At 41.2% G+C, this 18,450-nt stretch overlaps 1 long non-coding RNA gene across 1 annotated transcript in view; it reads left to right on the forward strand.

The window, feature by feature from the left end:
- Positions 1 to 16,128, forward strand: part of LOC309367553 — a 37,223-nt gene extending 21,095 nt beyond the window's left edge. The window contains exons 3-4 of the long non-coding RNA XR_014167209.1: positions 8,407 to 8,504; positions 15,477 to 16,128. This is a non-coding gene — a long non-coding RNA (uncharacterized lncRNA). The remainder of the gene's footprint in view (positions 1 to 8,406; positions 8,505 to 15,476) is intronic.
- Positions 16,129 to 18,450: the final 2,322 nt, after the last annotated feature.

Consider the following 18,450-nt stretch of genomic DNA (forward strand, 5'->3'; position numbering starts at 1 on the left):
CGCCCACCCCAAAAAACATGTAGGGGCCTGGCAACAGGGTGTGGCAACAGGGATGAGACCAGCGCTGGTTGTGTTCCACATGTGATTGTAAGCATCAAGGCATAATGCCTGAACGAGGCCAAATCTGCCAAATCTGTCATCTGACAATTACATTGTTTCGGGCTATTTTATGGGAAGCAATTCATAAATGAAGTAAATAAATAAAGTAGCACTGGTGTTTGGGTCATTTTGTAGAAAATGAATCTTGCAACCAATTATTTATAAAATACAAAAAGAAATATAATAATTACCAGGATGTAATGAAAGCAAATAAAAAGTCACTCTTTTTAAACCAGTGCTTCTATTTTAAACTATTCCACTCCACCCCCCCACCCCTTTCTGCTCTATAATGTTTTGGAATGAAAACATTCTTTTGAGAAATGCTTCTAAACAGCTTTTTCTAGTTAACACTATCCCTGGTCTTTTAAAAATAAACACTTTCACAAAATTATTTCAGCACACGTAAGCAGCCTATTCTGTGACAAATATGACATTAACTGCCAAGGCCTACTGTGTATTTATTTACTGCAAGTTTCCTGATGATACTTGATAGGATAGTTCTTTTAAACAGATGTACTGTGCAGATTGAAAATGCCTTTCAGTTTAAAACAACCTGGCAATGTTTTATCTTTCTGTAAAAAGCAGAGCTTATTTAGAAACAATCACTCTCTAAAAGACCTGGGGCACTTCCATTTGACCTGTTTATTGATCCTTCATCCTGATTTGCTTGCAGGGAATTTAGACAACACTGGCTATTTAATGAGCCTTTATTCTGATTTCTTTTAAGGAAAGGTTGGGTGATGTTTTGTAAATGCCCACACTTTCCAGTACATTTTCACATCACTTTCCTTACTGCAAAAAGTCTGCTCTTTTGGAGAACTCACTGGTTCTACACTGAATGACTATTGGTTTGTTGCATAGATATGCATTTCAAGGCCGCAAGGCCACTCTTTTTGTAAAAAGAATGATTGCTGCATGATGCTATAATTTTATTTCAAGGTATTGGAGCTGGTGTCAGAGGTTGACAGAGTTGGGTTCCTGCCTAGGCCCACACCTTGTTAAGTATAATTGTTTAATTGCACACTGAAATGAAGAATGCCTATATGCAGGTTGTAAAAGGTTTAACATTGGAAAATTCCATTTGAGTATACTAAGCTAGAAAGAGCACTCTCTAAGCTTCTGAGTTGATAATTAACTGTTCTCTGCTAGCCTTTGTGTGAGTGTTTAACCTTAGATCATGTGATTAAGGTATTCAATTGCAAATCTCCATCTTGAAGGGAGTTGCGAGTTAGTCTTTCCCTGGACACCACAGAGAACAAAAGGATGTGATCATGGCTCTCCAGGAGCTGCATAGCCTTAGGCTGGATGCAGGTTAATGCAAGCTATGGGAGAAACAAAGATTTGATTTTTACACTGATAGTAATTAATATATATATATATGAAGATGAACCTATGCATGTGAATTATACAACTTTCTGGGTGTATCACTGATTGTTTTGTACCTGTTTTTGAAGAAGTTCTAGTTAGTGAAGCTCTAACCAAGAGGGTCCAAGAGGAGTCAGTTTTTAGGTACCCAGTTTTTAGGTACCCAGTTGCTTCATGCTGCGCAATATTAATATGTGCAATGCACCTCAGAAGAGGGTCCACAGCACATCTGATGACCAGAGCCCCTAACCTCGCTGGTGCTTCTCTTGCAATTTCTGCCTTTAAACCTGTGATCTCCCTCTAGCCGAGAGAGTGAGAGTGAGTAACTGGGTGAATGAGTGAGTGGAGCAAGGAGAAGGAACCACTGCTTCTGCTCACTTTCATACTTGCTCTTTTATCCCTAAGGCAGAGGGAGAATAAATGGGAGCATCTTGCTCTAGGTCAGTTTCAAACACTGGCTATGAGCTGTAAGCATGGACTTTATTTAGAGCTTCACAAACAAGATCTCTGAACACTGCATTTTCTTAAAGAACAATAAACAAAAATATATAAATTGAAGATAAAGTTGATTGTTCAATGGGGCTGAGGACTTTAAAAGCTATCCTGCTATGTTTCCTAGCAACCAAAGCATTTAATCCCTTTCTCAATACTGTCTCAAGCATTTATGTCTCGACTGCATTTTTTGGTAATTATTTAAGAATCTCTTTGACTTTTAAGGTTGTTTTGCTGAGGGAACTGATAGCATATAGGCTGCTCAAATAAATTTTCTTTGGCATTCAGTCCAAGTGTGTGGCCTGCTGAATTATTTGGTTTTACACAAAAGTAAGGTAAACCTGGGAGGGTGGGAATTAATGAAAGTGGGTTTTTTAACAGCTCCCATGCTTGGGCCTACTTAGCTAACACTTGGCCAGAGAAGCACGAGGCCATCTCATTAAAAGGTGTAGTTCACAGTTAGTGTACATGAATTGAACCCAGCAAGGATGTATTGAAAAATCCATTCAAGTTCTCTCCTAAGTCAATTTTATACATTCGCTGAACACAATAACCTATTGCAGGCTCTATTTTCATCATTATTCCTCTACAACAGGGGAGCCATTGTCACCTTTTTTTATGAAGTTACCTGACACATAATTCAGCCGAGACTTACATAACTGTTCCTATAACTAAATGTGGTCCAATTTAAAAATGTAGGACAGTTCAGTAACATAAACATGCATACATATTCCCTGAAAATTGGGGGGGGGGCAGTGGGAGCTGGAAATTGCCAAGAAGTAACAGTGTTTGTTGGACCATAAAAGTGAAAGCTGGACCATAAAAAAGGCTGATCGCCGAAGAATTGATGCTTTTGAATTATGGTGCTGGAGGAGACTCTTGAGAGTCCCATGGACTACAAGAAGATCAAACCTATCCATACTTAAGGAAATCAGGCCTGAGTTCTCACTGGAAGGACAGATCGTGAAGCTGAGGCTCCAATACTTTGGCCACCTCATGAGAAGAGAAGACTCCCTGGAAAAGACCCTGATGTTGGGAAAGATGGAGGGCACAAGGAGAAGGGGACGACAGAGGACGAGATGGTTGGATAGTGTTCTCAAAGCTACCAGCATGAGTTTGACTAAATTGCGGGGGCAGTGGAAGACAGAAGTGCCTGGCGTGCTCTGGTCCATGGGGTCACGAAGAGTCGGACACGACTAAACGACTAAACAACAACAAAACAGTGTTTGTGTGGGGGTGGGGCGCTGATGTCATACCCTATTTCCGGTCTTCCCCCAAAGCATTGGTAACTTCAAGATTTGATTATTGTAATGGGCTTTATATGGAGATGCCCTTGCATCTGATCTGGAAGTTGCAACTGGTGCAGAATACAACACCCATTGTCTTCACAGAAGCAGGTTAATGGAAACGTGTTCCTCTGCTGCTGAGAGGGGGAAAGAGCCTGCAGGTGGTTATTAACCACCTATTCAAGGACTGTGCCCGAGAAGGGAACATTCATGAACAGGTAGTTATTAAAATTTTCTGAAGCCAAGGAATATTTCTTAAGGAATGGCTTTGCCACTGCAACCTTGGGGCATTCAGGGACCATTCTCTCTCTCTCTCCGTCTCTCTCCCCCTTCCCTAATGAGGCCTTAATCACCTCCTTGGTCCAGCTAGCTGGAGATACAGCTACCAGAAGTTCTATTCAAGGCTGACTATTGAAGTGAAGCAGTAATAAATAGTTGATTGCCCATTAAACATGAACTGTAAACTAGTCAAAAGACATATATTGTAGGAAATTAATTGGGTTCAGTAGTGCTGTGCTCATCTGCTACATTGACTTTCTTTAAATAGAACTGAGAGTCCAGGTGACAGCTCTCCACTCAAAGCATCTGCAATTAGTATATTTACACTCCGGGATTTACTTTGGAGAACAGGCTAAATAGCCAGCTGATGCACATAATTGGTGCATAGCTAACTTAGACTATGAGGTCACCACAGGCTATCTTTTTCTTTTCTTAATTTCAGGGCAGAATCTGCTTGGGTTTTTTAAAGTCCTGCACCACAACAAGAGGTGACAAATTGCATTAGACGAGGGAGTGATTTCAAACACAAGATTCTGAAACTCACAAGGCCACTGTATTCTAAATTTAAAACTAGATTAAGTATTAGAGCCAGTTATAGGTATAAAGCAGGCTTCCTCAACCTCGGCCCTCCAGATGTTTTGAGACTACAATTCCCAGCATCCCTGACCACTGGTACTGCTAGCTTGGGATCGTGGGAGTTGTAGGCCAAAAACATCTGGAGGGCCAAGGTTGAGGAAGCCTGGTATAAAGTAAGGATATGCAAACCCATCATTTCCTTCTTGCAGGCACTCAGACACATTGCACATTCAGAACCAGGACTTTAGCGTATGCAGGTAATAGGAAAAGTAAGAATATAAAAGGCTTCTCTAGTCATACCAGATGACTGTGGCAAGCCAGCAAGCAGGAGGGCAGTAGACCTCTCTCATGGTTACTCTTCAGCAACTGATACTCATGACACTTCCTGTAGGTACTTTATTTTTATTATTATTATTATTGTTATTGTTATTATTATTATTATTATTATTATTATTATTAATTAAATTTCTATACCTCCCTTATTCTGTAGATCACAGGGTGGTTTGCAAAATAAAAACACAAAAATATGTATTACAATAACCAGTGAAAACAATACCCCCGCTTTAGAAGGCCATAGATTCTTTAATTAGCCAAAGGCCTGGGAGAAGAGGAATGTTTTTGCCTGGTGCCTAAAGATACGTAATTGTTAGATGTTAGATGTATCGGTTGGTTGCTCGACAGCAATCAGGCAATATGCTTCAATAGTCTGTTCTAAAGCTTTCTTATTGGTGGTAAAAACCTTTAGAATGCAGAGCGCCTCTATTCCATGTCTTGCTCATTCACTGGCAGAATCTGAGAGTGTACGGTACTTAAATCTTCCCCAGCAGAGTAGTTTCTTGACCCCCAGTCTGCGCCTCCCCTCTCTGCGCAGAAGCCTACTGTGCACGGACGGCTTGAAAGGAGGACCTCCCTCCTCCCTGCTTTGCTCTAGCAAGGTGTCCTGGCACCGCCTTGCCTCCTCTGAGCCCTGCATCTCCTCTCCACTAGAGGCGTGGCTTCCTTCCTCCGCTGAGGAAGTGCTGCTTCCCACAATCTTTGGGGGCTCTCTGTAATCCATCCAGCTTTTCCCCTCTCGCCCCTGAGCCAATGGCAGTTCCCTGACAGTAATGATAGATAGTATGACACAACCTTGATGGCAGAAAGTGAGGAGGAATTAAAGAACCTTTTAATGAGGGTGAAAGAGGAGAGCGCAAAATATGGTCTGAAGCTCAACATCAAAAAAACGAAGATCATGGCCACTGGGCCCATCACCTCCTGGCAAATAGAAGGGGAAGAAATGGAGGTAGTGAGAGATTTTACTTTCTTGGGCTCAATGATCACTGCAGATGGTGACAGCAGCCACAAAATTAAAAGACGCCTGCTTCTTGGGAGAAGGGCAATGACAGGCCTAGACAGCATCTTGAGAAGTAGAGACATCACCTTGCCAGCAAAGGTTCGTATAGTTAAAGCTATGGTTTTCCCAGTAGTGATGTATGGAAGTGAGAGCTGGACCATAAAGAAGGCTGATGGCCGAAGAATTGATGCTTTTGAATTATGGTGCTGGAGGAGACTCTTGAGAATCCCATGGACTGCAAGAAGATCAAACCTCTCCATACTGAAGGAAATCAGCCCTGAGTGCTCACTGGAAGGACAGATTGTGAAGCTGAGGCTCCAATACTTTGGCCACCTCATGAGAAGAGAAGACTCCCTGGAAAAGACCCTGATGTTGGGAAAGATGGAGGGCACAAGGAGAAGGGGGCGACAGAGGACGAGATGGTTGGATAGTGTTCTCAAAGCTACCAGCATGAGTTTGACCAAACTGCTGGAGGCAGTGGAGGTCAGGAGTGCCTGGCGTTCTCTGGTCCATGGGGTCACAAAGAGTCGGACACGACTAAACGACTAAACAACAACAACAGCAACCATGATAGATAGTACATGATAGATAGTAAGGTTGTACATCCAATTCAGACAAATGCTGATGCTTCAAATGGGTTTTAGACTTGCCCAAGGTGAAATGGGATCTGCATGAGGTTGCAGTAGTTGAAGCAGGACTACCCTGAATTACTCCATGGCAGCTTGATGGTTCAGACAGTCATGAAGTAGTGATTCTGTGAGCAAGTATCGCTAGATGAGGCCCCTCAGGCAAGTGTAACCATTGAAGGGGTCCACCTGGGTCCACTTTGGAGAGCCAGGCTGGAGACATTTTATAAGCTGAAAGCCATCTTAGAAAGCAAACTAAAAGCTAAAAAGACATCTCTCGCTCCCCTGCTTGCCCCTGCTCTTTGCAAGAGGATGCGGCCAGGGGATTTTTGCTAGTGGTTGAGCTCTTTCTGAGAAACTGTCCGTTTGCTCAGGATGTAGCCCACCACAAAGTTCTAAAAGAAGACTTACACCTGAACCTGTTAAAACCACAAGACCCCTTTCCTGAGAAATGGGGGGGCCGGAGCATTTTCGGGAAACAGCATTTAGGTCAGATAGATTTTAAACTTGCAGCACCACCTAGTGGATAATGCAACTTGGAACCGAAAGGCCATCATCAATTCTTTAATTGGTTGAGATGGGAATGATTAAGGGGTGGGTCAGGGGGGTTGAACCATTGTTTTGCCTGAGGGGATAAAAACTGTCTGCCCCTGGTGTTCGTGGGCATTCTCTCATTTTTCCTGAATGCACCCCTTTGCTTTATTTGTCTGACAAATTAAACCAAAGTCAATAAAACCTCTTTTAAAAATATTGCTGCCTGGATTTTTCCATTCTGGTCTATATTCTGAAGTCTCTAACACCATTAGTCCCCAAAGTGGAAGCAGGTGATGGGACTACCAGCAGTCTTCAGCCCCTATAAATCTTTGAGTTAACCTGCCGAGGGAGGGGAGAACATACTGTAGATTAGACTGCCGTTTGATGTCTGTAGCTGGTGCCAGAGAAGATGCCAATAAAGTCTGATAACCCGTTCATTGACTACGTGTGAGTTATTAGAAGCTTGGAGGGAAGAGTCAGGAAAGTGACCTCCTCCTTCACACAGACATAAAAAAAAATGCTACAGACAAGCATCTGTTAAAGCAAAATTTGCCCAAACTATAAGGCTTGTCCTTGCAGGAAAACTAATGCAGCTATCCGTCAGAAGGAGCCAACCTGCCTGCAAACACAAATTTTAAAATCATCAGATATTGGGACAATTTCAGCATGGTGCTCTGGCAATCATTCCATTAGCACAAGCATTCCTGCTTTCCAGACAAAACAACCCCCCTTCTCGTCCCCCATGAGCTATTCTGGGGGTTCTGCTGATACAGCACCCTGAGCCAATCTGAGGGGACATGGCGGGAGGAGAAGAGGAAAGCTCCACTGTGATAGCAGATATACTTGCATGAGCTTCCACTAGTGGGACTCTTGGGTTGCATCTGACACATTTCCTTGTACCACTGTCCTGGCAAGCATCCCCTATTCGGAAGCTGTTATTTGATCTGGGATGGAAGCTGCAATTTGCATCAGGGAGAAGGCTTGAATCCCCTTTCCCCTTGCAGCAAGATCAATTTGGATCTGGGCCTCATGCAACTATTTAAAAAACAATAATGAAATTGCAGAAATGCATTTAACAATCATGTTGTTTAGCCCAGAGACAATCCTCCCTAGCCAGATTGCTGCAAATATATTTGTTTAAAATTCAAATTTTATACTTTTGCTACAAATATTCATATCTTTCTACAGCCTTTCCCGGATGAATCGTGCCTTAAGGCATTATCTATCATCCCATAAAACCTGCATGAACACAATTATCACAAATCCTTTTTTTTTGCAGTTTTAATCTATCATCAGGCTCCTAGACAATAACTACCGAAATTCCAGCTGTAACTACACACACACACACACACACACACACACATATGCACATTACAATTTACCTCATAGTTACCATTTAAAGAAACAGAAAGTGCAAACCCAGTGTTTCTCTTGAGACATCATTACTTTTTAAATTATGCTTGGTATTTTTGGAATTCGGCATGGGTTTGCAAGTGCTGAGTCAAAATAGGAGCGAATGATTCCCTAGGACTATTTCCTGCTTTCCATAGTTCCACATCAGCAGGGTATATCTAATGCACATTTTCCACATGGAACCTTCAAAACTGGGTCTTTGAAAAACGTAAAAACTTCCCCCCTCTATTTTAGGATTATTTTTTAAAATTCATGACAGAGGATTTCCCTTTTTTTGTTTCCATGGCTATCCTGATCTGGATTTCCTCCTTTTAGAATCATAGGTTGTTAACCTTCCTTTTCCTCACCCCATTTGAGCAGCATTTGTTTTATTTCAACATAGTGTGTTCTTGTTGTTTGGCAGATATATATATTCTCAACTGGCTGAGACAGGTACAGGCATGCGAGTGCCCTTCAGATGCCCGTCATCCCTGACTCTTGGACATGCTGGCCTTGTCTGATGTGAGTTGGAGTCCACTAGCTTGCCTAACCTGGGCTAAGGCGTATCTCTGACATGCAGTCTTCCTTGGGTGTAAAATTCATTGAGCTCAGTGACATGTACTTTGACTTTTTATATGCTTACATTGGAGGAAAGTTGTTTGTTCTTTTCCTATAATATTTAAATCCCTACTTACTAGAACTAGATGCAAAGCAGTGGCTTGGGGGTGGATATACGGACTTAGAATTACTGGTCAAGATGCCTCTGAACAGATCTTCAGTTCAGAAAATTGGTTTTCACTATTAGAACAGGGCTCACGGATATTTTTTCCTCACACAAATCCATTCCCTCCCCATCTTTTTTTAGGAGAAACACACACACATACTTCTTGTTTCTAGTGTTAAATGGTTAGAAGTAAGATAACCTTGCTCACTGATCTACTATCAACCACTCAGAGATGTAGGAGAAGAATCTAATCTACCTTCCACCACCACCACCCCTTTTCATGCAAAAATCATGGTGCAATTACAGCTCCTTCTGTGTCACATATACACTTTCTCTTTTGGTGTCAACTTAATCTTCATGCTTTTCCTCTCTGCCTCTCTGTTTTTAATGGTTTTGATGTTCTTTCATTTCCCATATTCAATTCACTCTCCTTCAAACATCCATCCATTTCCCAGACATCACAGGTATACAAAATATGAAAACAGCAAAGAGTCTTGTGGCGCCTTAAAGGCTCTTTGTTGTTTTAGTTTCAAGCAGCACACTCATACAGCTACACACATCCACACAGCCACACACCCGGGAGTTGTGAGCAACAAACACATGGCTTTCCAAAACCAAATGTTTTTGGATATTAGTACAGTGGTACCTCAGGTTACAGACGCTTCAGGTTACAGACTCTGCTAACCCAGAAATAGTGCTTCAGGTTAAGAACTTTGCTTCAGGATGAGAACAGAAATCGTGCTCCGGCGGCGCGGTGGCAGCAGGAGGCACCATTAGCTAAAGTGGTACCTCAGGTTAAGAACAGTTTCAAGTTAAGAACGGACCTCCAGAACAAATTGAGTTCTTAACCCGAGGTACCACTGTACTGTTAAGTGACATGAGAAGTAGCACTGCTCAAATCCCTTCTTCTAGATGACAAATTTTTAAAAGGAGCGGAGTCCTCTTTACCTTTGCATATCGTCACTCTCATATAGGAATGGCTGCTTAAACTGTAGAAGATGACAATTGTATCAAGTCATATTTGTGTGAAACAAGAAAAGCTGAAATATAAATACATTTAAATTTATGAACTGGCTTTTTAATTACTTAGCAGAACATACAATTTAAAATAGATAGTATAGAAGAAAACATTCTAGCTTTTTTATTTTATTTTAAAGGTGACTGCAATGCTATCCATTGAATGGCACTGCCATTGAATTTACAGTACTTCTAAGCAGACATGCCTAAGACATGCACTGTAGGACTACCATTCTGGGTGCTCATTCTTAGAAGTAAATCCTTCAAATTAAGCTGAATTTATTTCTGAATAACCTGACCGCATGTCTCTAGATTATCTAACATGAATATAACCAATTTGCTGAAAACATTAAGAAAAAAAAGAGATTCTGAGAGAAAATGAGACTGACAGATTAGTCCTTCCCTACTTTTGAGTAGCCTTGCCTAAGATTGTGCTATAAGGCTTATAATCCTGTACACATTCACCTGTGAGCAAGTCCCATTGAGGTGAAAGAGACTAACATCGGAGCAGACATTTCTAATACAGCATGGTTAATCTCTGATAAGCTTGTTTGTGAACAAGCAAGCAATCATTTGGGTGACATGTTATTCTTTTGTTTCTGGTGATGGACTCAGTCCAGACTTTACTGTCTGGATGCCAAATGGAACAGTTCATTAAAGGTTCTTCCTTTCATTATTCTTCTGTCATTTAATGAGGTATTGATCTTTGATTAAGTGATGCTTAGAGGATACCAGTCACAATATGAACAACTAGTTACACTTTAAATTCCATCAGCCTATCAACTAAGATATTGTCATGTGAAGCTTTATTTTTAGTCCTTGCTAGGTCTGTGCCCATATAATATTTTTTTGATATATTTTTTTTGTTAAGCTTGATCCCAATATCTGCTTCCTAGGGTGCTTGGGATGAGGCACATTGGAATGAAGTGTTAGGCCAGCGGTGCTCTCAAGTATTAGTTACCTCATGTTCACATTTTTGCAGTGTTGCAATGACATCATTTTCTGGACCTTGGTGTCATTGCTCCCGGCAGTTTAGGAATAATCTGGATCAGGTCACCTAGTAAAGGACCCCTGGATGGTAAAGTCCAATCAAAGGCAATGATGGGGTTGCAGCGCTCATCTCACTTTTCAGGCTGAGGGAGCCGGCGTTTGTCCATAGACACCTTTCCAGGTCATGTGGCCAGCATGACTAAACCGCTTCTGGTACAATGGAACACCATGACCGAAACCGGAGTGCACAGAAATGCCATTGACCTTCCCGCCACAGCAGTACCTATTTATCTACCTGCACTGGCATGCTTTCGAACTGGTAGGTTGACAGGAACTGGGACAAAGTAACAGGAGCTCACTCTGTCACGGGGATTCAAACCACCGACCTTCCAATCGGCAAGCCCAAGAGGCTCAGTGGTTCAGACCACAGCGCCACCCGCGTCCCAGGTCACCTAGTAAATATACACGGTTCTATTGCATGGGTATTACATCATATGGAGGGAGGAATTATTTATTATTATTATTATTATTATTATTATTATTATTATTATTATTATTATTAATGTTATGTACTTTGTGTTTATATGTTGTAAACCAATCTTTGGATGAAGGGCGGTATATAAATTTAATAAATAATAATAAGATGGTTCATAAAAAGAAGTTGGCAGCAACTCTCTAAAAAGCAAGTCAAGCTGTCAAGAAACCTGCTTAGTGAAAAACACCCTCCCCTCCAAAAAAAATGGCAAATTTCTTTATCGTTCTCCTCCTCTGGGGCTTCCCCTTTTCTAGTTCTGCTCAATAGTGGACAGGGGGGGGGGAGAGAGAGAGACAAAAGAAGATTGTCTCTTAGTTAATCTGAACCTGGGCCATATAAGTCTTTGAATATATATATATATATATAAGCATTTAAAAACTGTCTCACTAACAAATTAGTTTTCAGTGAAACTCCAACATGAGCAACCAACCTGCCTGTTTCCTTCTGGACCAATGGAAGCTTTTCATGATGTCTTCAAGTATGGCACCAGAAAAAGCACAAGTCAGGAGGTCGCTAGAGCATGCACAGAGTTCCAAGGGGACTCTTCTCCAAGAAGGGTGCAGCTGGTGTCTCAGGCAAAGCTCATGAAATATTCTCTCAGCCATAGCTTACACCCAAGAATCCAGAAGAAAGACCACATATACCAGTAAATATGAATATTACTAAATTTGACAGCTGCTCAAATGTGGGATAACTGTAAAATGTTGACCTCTCCTGCATGTCAGCTATCCGATACTGCAAAATGGCAACTGTGCATGTCAGATACTATCTCAAATGCTGACGGCAACTGCATGTCACTTTTCAAATATCAGTAAGTACTGGCTGCTGCATGTCTGATGCTGTCAAATACTGACTGCTACTGCATGTCAGCTGTCAGATCCAATCAAATGCTAGCTACAACTATATATGTCAGTTGTCACATATTGTCAGATGTCAGCAGCTGCATGTGAAATGTCTCTTTTAGTATTATATTTCAGCTCTTGGTGGAATGCTGGAATGCTCCAGCAAAATATTTTGTTGTCAAATCCTGGTGTTGAATATACTTTATTCGCCGCATATCTGGAGAATGCTCACATATACAGAAGATATGCACCATCAGAGTTTTAGAAGAAAATTTTGGTGGGGGAGATGGTTTCAGATAACACGACAAGAAGGAACAGCGGCCCAATGCAGCATGGGGAATGTGACCTATACGTCTTTCAGCCATTAAAAATCTAGTCAGAAGTCTGAAAATCTAGGTGATGATGAGAGCACTGCAGTTAGGAATTAATCGTTCCCTGAAAAAATGTCAGAAAGGAAATGGCAGGGAAAGAAGAAAGGTGGTTACAGAAAGAGATAGAAGTGTGTTGCAGAGGGAGGGAGATGAAAAATGGGAGCTTCGCCCACTTTTTAATCTGACCCCACCCATCACTGGCTTTGGCCTCATCTGCTGCCTGCCTGGAGTCCTTGACAGACTACCCCCAAGGGAACCTGTCCCTTCAGGGATGATGGGGTAGTCGTATATGAGAGAAAATAACTAGCACGATGAGAAGCTTCACTTCTTTCAGAATTTTGACTAATGTCTCCTGATATCTCATGCCACTGCTTAACTTAATTCTACCTCCCATACACTGCATTGTGTCGCTTAACTTTACCCCTAAATGCAATGTGAAGGCCTGCTGCTTCTTTTCGTTCTCATGAGGGGCCTGCAATTTGTGCGATTTAATATCATATGCCTATACCCATCTATCTCCTGCAATTGTGGAGAGCTCTGAGGCATGTTTCAATTTGTGCAGAGCCAGGCCAAATTGGAGAGATCTCCTCACAGCCTAGAATTCCCACAAAACAGAACCAGGGACTTTGAGTGTACTCTCACTTTGGTGGACTCATAAACTAATCTGTGCCTTAGCACTGTGGATTTTATTTCTTCATTAATTTACTCTATACGGTTTATAAGCCACCATCTACAGGAGTACTCTGGGAAGCTTACAGGAATAAACAGGATACATTAAAAGTAGCATTTTCTATGGAAGAAACTTAATCTCATACAGGAACTAGTCTGGCTCATTACTCTTACTGGGTGAGATATAGAGAAAATAAAAAAATCAGAGATATAGTAGGATGCAATATATTGTCTGATAATGGGCCTTTGGATATAGGGTTTCCCGCCACACAAAGAATAAACCCTCAGTCCAAAGGAGCCTCATATTTCTTTTATCTACTAAATCAAAGAGAAATACTTTGCAGAGTTTTGATCTGCAATTACATTGGACAAGTCTGAAGTAGGATAGTGTGTCAGAGTCGCTCAATTAGCCTGGCCATTATTGTACTCCATGAGAAGGTGTGTTTGCATCAGCAGGGGACAGAAAATCATTAGGGATGGTTGATGCCTTGGTTGGTTTCTGGATAGAAACCTGTGGGAAGTACAGTATAAAAGGGTTGATACCAGAGTGCAGGCAACAGATAGAACCTGAATCATTTTTTAAAAATCATTTTAGTTTCCATGGATACCATTGCCCTGCATATGCTTCGCCTAAGAAGTATGTCAAAGTCAAATCGCACTGCTTAAAGCTAAATAAACTGTGGAGTAGTGACGTAGCTCAACACTTTGTTAGCAGGGAGGTCACTCATCCAATTTGCCAATTCAGGTACTTAATACTGGTTGCCTGCAAAAGTCGGCAGGAAGAATTCTATGCAAAAACTTCTGCAGTGAATTTCAGTAGGTTCTATTTGTGCTGTCCCACTTTCAGTATCGACTGAATTTTTGTTGTGTGTTCAAGCATATATTTGTTAATAAAGGTTCAATGCAAAGGTTAGATCAATGGTTCCCAAAGTACTGTCCTGCGGAGGATTACTGGGGAAGGGCAGTAGGGGGCTCTATGGGTGTAAATAACTATCACTGGATCGAGTTCATCAATTTTCTTGAATTAATTACAGTGGAACCTTGGTTCTCAAACTTAATCCATTCCGGAAGTCTGTTCCAAAACCAAAGCATTCCAAAACCAAGGCACGCTTTCCCATAGAAAGTACAGCGGTACCTTGGTTTAAGAACAGCCCTGTTAATGAACTATTTAGTGTCCCAGTTTGCAAACTTTACCTCAGTCTACAAACAGAATCCGAACGGTGGGAGGCCTCATTAGGGAAAGCACACCTTGGTTTAAGAATGGCTTTGGTTTAAGAACGGACTTCTAGAACGGATTAAGTTCATAAACCGAAGTACCACTGTAATGCAAAGTCCGTTCCAGACTTTAAAAACAACCCCTAAAACAGCAATTTAACATGAATTTTACTATCTAACAAGACCATAAAATGAAAGCAATAATCAATCTGCTATAAAATAAATAAGACAGTATTGTAGATGATTAAAAAATTTTTTTTAAATTGTTACCTGCACTGATGATAGTCATTGTTTGGATGGGGGGCTTTTATCCATTTCCACAGTAACACAATCAATCAATCAATCAGTAGTTGAACTGGGTTCCACACAGTCACAAAAACAAATTAACTGAAAAAGCCTCAAAAACAAAACTGCAAAATAAAAAGCAAAAACAAAAGCGCCAAACTTAATCCATTCCAGAAGTCCATTTGACTTCCAAAATGTCTGAAAACCAAGGAACAGCTTCTGATTGGTGCAGGTGCTCCAGAAACAATAGCCGACAGCCACATCAGACATTCGGCTTCCAAAAAACGCTCAAAAACCAGAACACTTCTGGGTTTTCGGCATTTGAGAACCAAGGCGTTTGAGTACCAAGGTACTACTGTAAATAGCTTTAATTGGATTTTGAGTAAATGTGCAATTAATTGTTACTGTTTTGAATTGTATTATGCTACCTTCCTTAGTGGGTTGTGCAAACTGCTATTCTGAATTATTATTTTTCATAGGGTAGAGTAGGGGGCACTGTGGATAAGTTTATGGAACCAAGCGGGCAGTAACCCCAAAAAGTTTGGAAACCACTGGGTTAGATAAGATAGGTACAGTATTTGTTTTCAGTTGCACCATGTAATAGACATACCATCTTAAATCTACATTAATATTTCACTGTTCTTGCTCGTTCATATTTGATACTTCACTGTAGATCATATCCAACATCGCAGGATTGTTAAATGCTGTCAAGATTCTAATGCTGTAAAGGAGAACATTAGCTGACAGTGTTGCTGTCCCACTAATAGGTGGTTGCTGTGTCTGGAACCATGCTATGGTCAACTTCATAAACGCTCACGTTCTTAGTAGATACACTTTTCTTTTCAGCATCCACATGGGCTTCTTAAACTCCCAGGACAAGGAGCATGTGACAAACCACCCTCAAGCAGGAAGTTTTGAAGGGGGCTTCTTTAAAAAGTGTGAGTGGAGTTATTTAAAAACCTCCGCATGAGAGGCAACTTTGCACAAACAAGGTTCCCATTCACAGGGAGGAATCCTAAGTATTTTCATCCAAATGCAAGCAGTTTCACACTGCTACTTACATCTGAAAACAGGGTTTAGAGGAGACATGTTGACTGATCACAAAGGGCTTTCAAATAGGCCTGTCTTGCTCCTTCAAACCTCCAGAAACCAGAGGCGGATCATTCCACACATCCATCAAAATAGGCCTGTGGAGGGGTGGGGAGAATAAGGATGCTGTTTCCAGTCTCCCCCCTCCCCTGCAGCTAGCCAACCGGAGGCATTTTCTGTGTGTGACTGTACTCTTTATTTTCTCCAGCACGTCTGGTCCAAGTTATCCCTCATGATGAATTACTGTCAAGTACACAATTTTGTCTGTGAGGCAAACTGGCATCTGGGACAAACCACAGTCTATGGGTTCGCCTTGCTTCCTCCTATGAGGCCAGGAACACTTAGCACTTTATGTAGTGTTATTTTATCCTCCTCACTCAATAACACATTTATGTCCCAATAACTTCCCTGGCGCAGGTAGAGACAATAAAGTACAATTACTAAACAGTCATTTTGTTTCAAAAGAAGACTTAAAGAAACAGTGAATGTTGTAATAAATGTGGTGACTCACATAAACCTGCAGAGAAGATTTAAAATAGTAGTCTCACACAGCAATGGGAGTGGGGGCAGAATTTGTTCTGTTTGCATTTTAATAGGAACTTCCTTAATTCATACTTCCAAAAGTCAACATGAGAGCAGAAACATTGCTATCCTTTGGAATATGTACTTCTCCACATTTGCAATCAAGTTTTCTAACCAAAAATGTATACAAAAACACGCATCTTAGGAAAAGTGCACACAAAAATGCACGTTAGTGGAAAGAACATAATCAAAAATACATTATACTAAGTGAAATAGCTTGCTAAAATACAAAGACTGGGAGGAAATGGCGCAAAAATGTGTATATTAGGAGAAGTGCAGTGAAAATGCACAAAATTTTTCATGCACTTTTTTTTTAAATCAGAGACTGATGTAGATACAGGGCAAACTGAATTTAAGACTGGAACACTGAGAAAACAAAACTGACAGATCGTTCATGCGTCTTGGTGAATGAAAGAAGGAGAAAAGAGGAAAAATATAAACAAAACAATGCAGCTGTTAGGGAGCTTTTTAATATCATAATTATTACTTTTCTTTGCTAAATGGGCAACTCAGTGTCCCTTTAGAAAACATATTCCCAGTGTCTTCTGCAGGACTGCTAAGCAGTGCAAAGGGTTTGTGAATTATCGCCTCTTGTTGGCAGCCTTTGCTAAAGTTAGATGTGAACATGGCAATATAGGTCAGCAACACCTGATTCAAAGACAGCTTTATTGCAGGCATGTGACAGGCTAAGATAAGAACAGCACTGGTCACTGAAATCCTTTCCCTGGCCATGTCAAACTCCCTCAAAAGACAGGGAATGTTCTTTCTGATTGTTAGATTGTGGGCAACCATTCCCTTCCCTGGGTGGCATTCAACTAAATCGCTGTGGGAACGGAAGCTGGCCCAGCGATTCCCGCTAGTGTAGTGGGACTCCCCCCACAATAAGCCTCCCACCCTACCCAAATTTGCTCTGGAAGGTCAGGAGAACCCCCTTGAACAATGCATGGGGGAAGAAGAGGGAAGATGGTTCCAATGGGCAAGCTGAAATGCTTGAATGCAACCTCTTGAGTCTGGCCCACCCCAGGCAGCCAGTTTTCTATCATTTGGTTTCTTGGTCATCTGAGGGAGCCTCTGGTCCCAAAATAGCCAAACAATAAACAGTCAACAACAAAAAAAGAGAGAACACCCTGATGTAAAAAGCCTTCCTGGGGACAAAACCAAGCATTTAAGCTTTCATCAGTTCTTGCACCAGGGCAACAGTATGCAGATTCACCTGGAAATAATATTGATTTACTGAGGCTTGTTCCCAGGCATAGTATTTCAGCCTTAATAATTAGTAACTGGGTGGGGGAAGGGGGAAGAGAGAAAGAGATGGGTAAGAGGCAGGGCAGAAGCAATATGCAATTTGGGAGGGGACAGGGACTTTCATGTCAAGTATCTTTCATGTTCATTATATCATAGGGATGAAGTTATCCTCATGCAAACTCATCTGAGCTTAGGATCAGTATCTGATGCCTTGCTCTCAGACCTCCCGGTAATAACTTTAAGATTAGTGTCTACCAGGGATAGGGACTTTTGAGTGGTGGCCCCATATCTTTGGAATACCCTCCCTAGGTATGTACGTACAATCTCATCATTGCCAAATTTTAAGAGACCATTGAAGATGTTTTTATTTCAGTGATGATTTCAAGCTGTGCTTGAATGTTTAGCAGCTGCTGGTTTTAATTAAATGATTATGAACGGTAGGTTGTTGTATTTATTATGCTTCTCAAGTTTTATTTATTCATTTCAAATTTACTTTTGTGAACCACCCCATAAGGGGCGATGTGCCTTGAAAGGTGGGTTAGAAATTCATCAGAGAAATACAGTTTGACAGCTAAATGCAATCTAAATTGATGGTAGGAATTTTTAGAATTGGTTTCAATCAAGCAAAAAAAAAGGGGGGGAGAACTGCAGGTACTTTTGGGGAGGGGAGGGGGGCACTTCCAGAACTTTAGTATCTTTAGAAGATGCTGAAATGATGCCACATATTAATGTGCATCTTCTACCTGGGAAGAAAATACAAAGTCTTTTGTAATGCTTATTTGGGTATTGATCATATCTGGCGTGCATTGCTAGAGAACGATTCCATAGGGGGTGCTGCTGCTTCATTAATCAATATACCTAGTCTATATCTAAAAGAGCAGTAAGAAAAGGAAAATAAAGCACA

This window comes from Podarcis melisellensis (assembly GCF_964234715.1).
Source record: "Podarcis melisellensis genome assembly, chromosome: 1".
Taxonomy (NCBI): Eukaryota; Metazoa; Chordata; class Lepidosauria; order Squamata; family Lacertidae; genus Podarcis; species Podarcis melisellensis.